Below are 9,613 nucleotides of genomic sequence, written 5' to 3'. Positions count from 1 at the left end.
TTTTAAAACATCATCCCTGGATTAAAAGAATGAAGATCTTAAATAGACACATTCCAAAGTAATCTGTGTCTGTTTAATTTTCCCACCTGTTAACTGGAATTATTGTTTAAAAAATAGATTTTAAGACTTTTTATTTTATAATTTTTATTTTATATTTTATCAAGTCACCTAATAGGTGTGGGATTAAAGTTTTTAGTATTCAAGGCTTTAGGTCTCTCTGTTTCTCACTTTCATATTCTCCACATTCTGCTTTTCATACTATTCTATCAGATATAAAAATCTTATTGATTTTTTCCTAAGTTCAGCAGAGGATATTTCCACACAAGCATTCCAGTCAAAGAACCCAGCATCCAGGCCTTAGATGAGAACCATATTTATTAATTTATAAATGTTGGCACTGAACAGTTAACAGGTGCTAGTGACTGTTTCTTAAGACTTGCGTGCATAGCTGAGCATTTATTTACTTAATACTTTTTAAATTAAAAGTGTTGAAATTTTAGAAACCTATAAAGTTAAACATATGTCATCTATTTTGTGTTTAATTCAGTGCATACAAGTGCTTCTGAGCAAATATTTTAAAATAATTTTATGAGATTTGAACAATAATTTAATTAAAAATTTAAAAGTTTTAGAATGTGTGAAAGTGACTATACTGTGTGCAGGAACTCTGAGAAGCTGTGTCAGTAGTGCCAATGAAGTATTAGAACAGAAAGCAAATACTTTTGTGGCCCAAAGTGAAAAATAGACAAGGAATACTAAAGAAAGAGGAGAACAATTGAAAATGAAAAGAATGCAATGCCATGGAATTTCTCAAATAGATGCTAATAATCACCATGCTGTCATCCCCTTAGTAGAACATAAATGTGAGCACTGTGAAATGCAAGATACGTCACAAAGCTAGAACGCAGTTAAGTAAAAGCAAGAATAATATAACTAGTAAGAGCAATGTATGTTATGCTAGGTATAGCTTGTTGTAATAATTTCTTTAAATTATTATTTTGAACATATATATTTGCATGGTTCAACATTTTAAAAATGCACCCCTATTCCTCAGCCACCCAGTTCCCTACCAGGAGGCAACTAATATTATCATATTATCAGCTTCTTGTATCTTTTACAGGGTTATATAATGCATGTAAGTACCTATTTCAGAATATATATATATATATTCAGTATATATGTGTGTGCATATGTTTACCTTCAGTAAAGAGAACAAAACACAAAACAAAGTTAGTATCTATATAACTATCACCCAAATCAAGAAAGAGAATGTTACTAGTATCTCAGAAAACCCCTTATGCCTCCCCAATTGCTACCCACTCCTTCTTACCTGGAAGGTAATCACTATCTTGACATCTAACAGTTTATTTTCCTTGTTTTTGAACTTTCTATTAATGGGATTATATAGCCTGCATTCTTCTGTGTCTGTCTTGGTTCACTCCATGCTATATTTTTGAGATTAATTTATGTTTTTGTGTGTAGCTGAAGTTGGTTTCTTTTCCATTGCTCTTAGGCACACCATTGTATGACTGTGGCACTGTTTATGCATTCTACTGTTGGGCATTTTCTGTTTCAATGTTCAATTTGGGAATATTATGAATACTACTGCTATGAATATTTTTATACATGTCTCTTGGTATACTTGTGACCATATTTCTGCTGAAAAAAATATATAAAATCTAATTAAGTCTTAATGTGCTATCACTCCTGCACACACAAAGGCTATTTTCACAAGTATTTCCATGAAGCAGGACTAATAGAGGCAAGTTGGTCTTTGGGAGTTAATGGAATTTACCCCACAGATAGCTGTTTTTCACCTATCAGCCAAATCCATTTGTCTTCCTTTCCTATCTGCTAAACAAATACAACACAATGGTTTGGCTTAAACAAAGGGGGATTTATTGGCACACAGTTTTGAGGCTAGGAGGAATCCAAAATCAGGCTTCAGCAGGGCAATGCTTTCTCCTACAAGACTATGGCATTCTGGGGCTAGCTGCAGTCCATCTTTGGTCCTTGGCTTTTCTATTACATGGCAATGCACATGGTGGTATCTTCCCCTTTCTCTTCTGGGCTCTGTTGACTTCAGGCTTGTGGCTCTTCCCATGGCTTCTTCTTCCATGTCCAATTTCCTTTGCCTGTAAGGACTGCAGCCACCTTGGATTAAGGCCTGCTCTCATTCAGTTTGGGCACACCTTAACTAGTAACATCTTCAAAGATCCTCTTTAAAAATGGGTTCATACACACATGACCCAGGTTTGGGACCTGAACATGCTTTTTATGGGGGACATGGTTCAGTCTCTAAATGATTCAATGCGATAATCTCTGTTCAATGGATGTTCATTGTAGTACTGTTTATACCATCAAAAAAACACAAAATACTCAAATGTCCAACAATAGAAGATTGGTTGAATAATCATACATCTATTCAATGCTATACTGTTGAGCCATTAAAAACATGAGTATTTCTAGATTATGTAATGATAGAGACATATGTTTATTGTCACTGTTTAAAATAAAGCAAATAACAAGCTACTATGTATTGCATATAAATAAATGAAATCTTAGAAAAATATATATAACACAATGTTAGTAGTGGTTAAGTAGGATTAGGGGGTGATTATTTTATTCATTTTTTGTTCTATATTTAAATTTTCTATAATAAAAATTACTTCCATAATATTAAAAAAAATGTGAATGGAGGCTCCATGGTCCACTGACTTGAGCAGTGATTGACAACCTGGCGAATCAGTGGTGCTCTACCTCCTCCTGCTGTAATTACCTTCAATCCTTTCTGTCTGAGTCTCTCTGACTCCTTCCTGGAATCTCACCTGATTTTTCTTTCATGTCCTTTCTCTTTCCTTTTCTCTCTCTTTTTCAATGTCTATCCTCGGTGCTAAAGGAAACAGAAGAGACCCTCATGCTCAAGGAAGGGTCTTGAGAATCAAAAGTCTGGCCCTAATCCACCAACCTATACAGAATAATTGATCCCATCAGTGAAATAGGTCCCCTATGATGCCTTCCCAATGTCTCGATATCCATAGGGTATCATCATAAAAAATAAAATGATCTCTGTGGATTATCCCAGAAGAGTTGAAGATAAATGGTGGTCATACTGCTGTAGCTGGTGCTGATTGAAATGGGAAGTGCATATCAGGGTGATTGAACCTCATGCAACTCCATGTTTTGAGGCTTAGAGTCACCAACTATAGTAGTTCACTGTCTGGTACAAGGATTTTTTTTTTTTTTAAATCACTGATAAATCAATTAAGTCAGTTAAGTGAACTAAAAATAGGCATCAAATAAGAATTCAAATAAAAATTCAAAAGCTTTTTTTATGTTGGATATTTGTTTCACTCCACAAGAAATATCTATCAGTTTTTATAGGACAGCACATGGATATTTGTATTATTTAGAGTTTTACTTATATACGCAGAAATTTTAAATAAAACATGTTAGGGGATTTTACTCCAGACAGCATGAGATTTTGCAGATATGAAATTATGTTGCTGGTTCTGTTTTAATGTTCCTTCTAATTTTATGCTTTAAGATGAGTTTATAATCGATAAACCAATCAAAAATGGTTTCTATTTTTTGGTTATTGTTCCCAAAATGCAACTTAAGTTTGAATTAATTCATCTAAGTCATGAGCTCCTTTTAAAATTGCTGAAGGGAATTCTGTGTTTAAATCACTTAACATTAGTTTGATGACTATAGTGAATTTTACCAGTCACCATAATATAATTTTCCTTAAAAATCAAATTTTTTTTGCAAAGTTCAGTCTTAGCTCCATCATATTTTAAATTAATATCTCCAGATCCATATTTTAAATTAATATCAACAAACTTTTACTGAGAATTGTGCTTCATAGAAGGCACAGAAGGTATGAAAATGAGTATAACAATGTTTTTGCATTCAAGTTTACAACTGAACAAGAAAATGAACACACACTCCTCTAATGCCAACCATATTGTCTGTGCTAAGAGCTACTAATCGAACATTAAGAAGCTGTGGGGGGAGGATCTAAGATGGCGGCATAGAGAGGAGTGGAAGCTAAGTAGTCCCCCTGGAACAACTAAAAAAAAACCAGAAACAGCTAGTAAATAATCTGGAACAACTGCAGGGGGACAGACGTGACCGTCCACTCATCATACACCAACCTGCATTGGGAGGAATGCCCTCAATCACAGCATAAAATCTGTAAGCAAAAACTGCGGATCCAAATTGGGAGACCCCTCCCCCACAGCCCAAGCTACAAAGCCTTGTGGTGCCAGAGAGAAGCTTTCTCCCAGCAAGTGAGTATACTCAGCTGAGCTCCATCTGGGGTTTTAATTAGCGAGTGTGAACTGCTCACTACGAGGTGTGAATCCCCAACAAGTAGACAGAGGCTTTGGGTGATGATTAACCTTGGAAAGCCAGAGGGTAGCCTCAGACTAGCTCTGTTCCTTTTTCGACTCAGTGGAGAAAGCCTTGGCCATTTTCAGTTCCCAGTTCTGTGACCCAGACAGGGGTGTGGCACAGGCAGAGAGAGACCATTGAAATGCTAATGACCTCCCCCTAACGCATCTATCTTCTCTAAGAGGAAAGGGGTGGGGCCCAGCTCTACTACCTGCCTTTCATTCAAAACTTACACCAGTCAAGAATTATAGGCTAATCTTTGCATCAGGCAGAGAGCACCCCTGCATGACCTGGCGGCCCAGAGCTTCCCTTGAGGGACGACGTGTACTAGTGACATAGCACTGCCTTCCCTCAGCAGAGGTCCTGGAAGATCACAGCTGAGAATGGGGGCCCGCTTGGAAAACCCAGGGACGCTACATCAATGCCAGTTGTTTGTGGGTCAGCGACAGAGAAATTCTGGGGCAAAACTGAAATGAAGGCTTATATTCTTGCAACAGCCTTGAACCAGGAACACCTGGGAGGTTTGAATATTAAAGTGGCCCTGCCTCCCTGACCACCCAGACACACACACCATGTTCAGGGCGGACGGCTCCAACAACAAACCCAAACTGAGTTCACCAACTGAATCCCACAAAAATCATTCCCCCACACACCACAGAGACAGAGTTGGGGAGAACTGACTTGAGGAGTATAGGTGACTCGCAGATGCCATCTGCTGGTTAGTTGGAGAAAGTGTATGCCACCAACTTGTATTTCTGAAAAATTAGATTGGTATATATTTTTTACAACTTGAAAGAACCCTATCAAGCAAAACAAATGCCAAGAGGCCAAAAACAACAGAAAATCTTAATGCATATGATAAAACCAGATGATATGGACAACCCGATCCCAACTACCCAAATCGAAATATCAGAAGAGACACAGTACTTGGCACAATTAATCAAACAATCACAATCGAGGAATGAAAACATGGCACAGGATATAAAAGACATGAAGAAGACCATGGCACAGGATATAAAGGACATAAAGAAGACCCTAGAAGAGAATAAAGAAGAAATTGCAAGAGTAAATAAAAAAATAGAAGATCTTATGGAAATAAAAGAAATTGTTGGCCAAATTAAAAAGACTCTGGATACTCATAATACAAGATTAGAGGAAGCTGAACAATGACTCAGTGTCCTAGAGGTCCACAGAACAGAAAATGAAAGAACAAAAGAAAGAATGGAGAAAAAAATTGAAAAAATCAAAATGGATCTCAGGGATACGATAGATAAAATAAAACCTCCAAATTTAAGACTCATTGGTGTCCCAGAAGGGGAAGAGAAGGGTAAAGGTCTAGAAAGAGTATTCAAAGAACTTGTTGGGGAAAACGTCCCAAACCTTCTACATAATATAAATACAAAAAGCATAAATGCCCAGCAAACTCCAAATAGAATAAATCCAAATAAACCCACTCCGAGACATATTCTGATCAGACTGACAAATACTGAAGAGAAGGAGCAAGTTCTGAAAGCAGCAAGAGAAAAGCAATTCACCACATACAAAGGAAACAATGTAAGACTAAGTAGTGACTACTCAGCGGCCACCATGAAGGCGAGAAGGCAGTGGCATGACATATTTAAAATTCTGAGAGAGAAAAATTTCCAACAAGAATACTTTATCCAGCAAAACTCTCCTTCAAACTGGAGGGACAGCTTAAATTTTTCACAAACAAATGCTGAGAGAGTTTGCCAATAAAAGACCTGCCGTACTTCAGATACTAAAGGAGCCCTACTGACAGAGAAACAAAGAAAGGAGAAAGACATATAGAGAATTTTAACAGACATATATAGAACCTTGCATCCCAAATCACCAGAACACCCATTTTTCTCTAGTGATCATGGATCTTTCTCCAGAATGGACCATATGCTGGGACATAAAACAAGCCTCAATAAATTAAAAAAAAAAACACAAAAAAACAAAAAAAAAAACAACAATTGAACATATTCAAAGCACAATCTCTGACCACAATGGAATACAAATAGAAGTCAAAATTTCTGAATTGTAACTCCACTATTTACTTTCTACATGATACAAAATACACAAACTCTAATGACAAATCAATGGTTTTGAACTCAATGTAAAATATGTAATTTTTGAAAAGAACTATATAAAGGTGGGGGAATGGAGGAGTATAGGTACATAGTTTATGTGTCCTATTGAAATTAAGTTGGTATCAAAGAAAAACCAGATTGTTATGGGTTTAAAAGTTTAATTTTAAGCCCCACAGTAAACACAAAGAAACTATCAGAGAATATGACCATAGAGATGAAAAGTAGAGTATGAGTTAAGAGAAATGAGGGAAGGGGCAATGGGGAGTTAAGAAATGAGTGTAGGGTTGCTGTTTGAGGTGAAGGGAAATTTCTAGTAATGGATGGTGGGAAGGTGATAGCATTACAACATTCTAAATGTGATTAATCCCACTAATGGAAGGCTAGGGAGGGGGTAGAATGGGAAGATTTAGGCTGTATATATGTTTCCACAATTGAGGAAAAAAAAAAAAAAGACAGTCTAAATAGATGACAATTGAATGCCAAGAATCACCCTGGATGGAATCTGAGGATGGAGGACAGGAGGCTCAAAGGGACACAGTTGAGACATAAGGAAAAGGAAATATAGAATGTGAGCTCTGTATCATTGTTGAATCTCTTGTACCTCTTAGCTGCGCTTAATAGGATTGCATAAAAGAATGTTCTTGTTCATGGGAATTGTATATGTGAATTATTTTGTTCAAGAATGTGTGCAGCTTGCTCTCATATGTTCAGAAGACAGAGCAATAGATGATGGATGATATATGGAAAGAGAGGGAGGGAGGGAAAAAAATAGCAGTGTGACAACATGTTAAAGTTAGTGGATTGGGGTATCAGGGGAGGGGGATCAGGGAATGCTGGAGTTCTGTGTATGGGATTTGTATTGTTTTTGCCACTGTTCCTATAACTTTGAATTTATTTCAAAATAAAATTAAAAAAAAAAAAGAAGCTGTGGGGTGTGTGTGGTGCACATATGTATGTGAGTGCTTCGGTGAGATGCTGGTTTTTGGTCTTGGAGAGTAAGCAGTTTTAACCAGATGAATTAAAAGAAACCCTATGCTAGCTTGCCAGCAACCCAAAACTCAATCTCTGCCTCCATCACATGGTCCTCTGTCTCCTTCTGTCTCCTACTCCTCCTTGTACTGAGTCTGCTTACAAAGGGAGGAATGAGAGACACCAAGATTTCACTGGTTCTATACACTGAGGTGGGGGTGGAAGAGAGTGGAAGTTCCTTGATTAGGTACTTTTCTTTTTTACAGGAGGAATTCCTTTGTGTATTGTTTTCTTTGATCCCTGAGCTCCTCCTTCTGGAAACTTCTTCCGTGATCATTGTTCTTCATGGTCATACCTGAAGAGGGAAATGGAAAATAGCCCTACTTGGAAGTTGTATAGATTTCACAACCTGCTTATTTAAGTTTTTAGTATTAAATCTCAAAATAAATCTTTGACTATTTAAAATATAGGCTTATAATTCTTTTGCAATACAGTTCCATCCAAAGTTTATGATCTATTTACTCCAATTAGTTCCATGTGTTGGTAATCACACCCAAAGGACTTTCCCAGACATAATAATCAAAATCTGGTTTGTTTTTTTTTTTTCTTCTTCTCTCTTTTGTCTTAATGAGGACCATTTTAAACACTGATGACCATCTTAAATAATAGGCTCCATGCAAGATGCAAATACAGCACTGTGAATGTGGTGAAAAGGGGAAATTTTAGTTTGTATATATGTTACTAGAATGAAAATTAAAAAAAAAAAACAAAGTCCTGTATAACACAAACAGTGAACCCTGTTGTAAAGAATGGACTACATTATAGAAATGTTCTTTCATGAATTGTAACAAATTTACTACACTAGTGTAAAGTGTTAATAATAGGGTAGTATATAGGGACTCTGTACTTTATGCATGATTTTTCTACAAACCTATAAAAGTAATAATAAATAAATAAAATAAAATATGTAAACACCATTTATCTGAAAAAAAAAAAAAAAAAAAAAAGAACCCTATGCTAATGCATTTATTTGGCAGACGTGGAGCAGTTAATGTCTGCTTCTAAGGTTTCCAGTACAGATGCAAGGAAAAAGATCCTTGCGTTTTCTGTCTGTCTGATTGTGGCAGCCAAGATTGAACAGGGTAATACAGGATGTGCTTAAAACATGAGCAGGGGGAGATAATTTTTGCAACTGAGAAATAAACTTGTAAATGGCAAAGACTCTTTTTACTCCACAATAGGAATCTTGAAGTTTGAAATAAAAATAAAATAACCCTATGCTGAGAGTCTTATGTTCATATTATATTCTTTCCAAGACTCACAACAACTCTGAGGACAGGTAGCTATATTTTACAGATGTGGAACCTGAGGCTCGGGGACATTTCAGACTGAGCAAAGCATGTAGGAAAAAAGAGAAATATAAAAGCTCCAGCGGTATTTGGGGTGGAGCTAGGGAATGCAGTACAATGTGGGAGTAAACAATGAGGAAGCTGGAAAGAGAGTTTGGAGCTGGTTCTCTAGTAAATAGTTTGAAAAATAGTGCTATGGGTGATGTAATCCTTGGAGGTTTTTAAGTAAGGGTGAAAGGACCAGATTCATGCTTAAGAATAATTCAGGAAGAAGGAACGGTTGATTGGAATGAGGATGACATAAGAGAATGGGGTAGCGACTGGGAAGCTACAGCAGCTGGGAGGAGAGGTGATGAGGACCCAGTGGAGACAAAGGGAGTGGGAATGCAAAGAAGGGGATGGATTTAAGGAACATTGTACAAGTCAGATTGATAGAACTTGGTGACCAATTGAAAGATGATTTAAAGGGGTCTAACCTGGGTGTCTCAATAACTTTTTGAGCCATTTACAGAAACAGGTAACACAGCAAGAAGCTGGTGGGGATGGAATGGAGTGGGAAAAAGTGGGACCAGATTGAAATATTGGCTGGAAATCTGGGTGGGGAGGCCCAAAGAGATATTTAGTTACAAAAAGTACCTGGAACATTTTATACATTTGGTGTTTGTTTTATGGTGGATCTGGGAGAGAAGCTGGGGGACAGTAGCTACCTTAGCTCACCTGCAGTCAGTCTGTGTCTCACACAGACAAAGGGTATGCCACCATTAAGGTGGTTGCCCTTTATTATTGAAAAGATTATTTTTGGTCACC

The 9,613-nt window shown here is 36.9% G+C and overlaps 1 non-coding gene across 1 annotated transcript; it reads left to right on the top strand.

The window, feature by feature from the left end:
* Positions 1 to 8,478: 8,478 nt before the first annotated feature.
* LOC119535608 lies at positions 8,479 to 8,610 on the top strand. The gene has a single exon (XR_005217224.1). It is a non-coding gene; the product is annotated as a small nucleolar RNA SNORA31 (small nucleolar RNA).
* The last annotated feature ends 1,003 nt before the right edge of the window (positions 8,611 to 9,613 follow it).

The sequence above is a fragment of the Choloepus didactylus genome, chromosome 5 (genome assembly GCF_015220235.1).
Source record: "Choloepus didactylus isolate mChoDid1 chromosome 5, mChoDid1.pri, whole genome shotgun sequence".
Classification (NCBI taxonomy): Eukaryota; Metazoa; Chordata; class Mammalia; order Pilosa; family Megalonychidae; genus Choloepus; species Choloepus didactylus.
The sequence above is the reverse complement of the archived record's forward strand: the minus strand, read 5'-3'. Positions and strand labels throughout refer to the sequence as shown.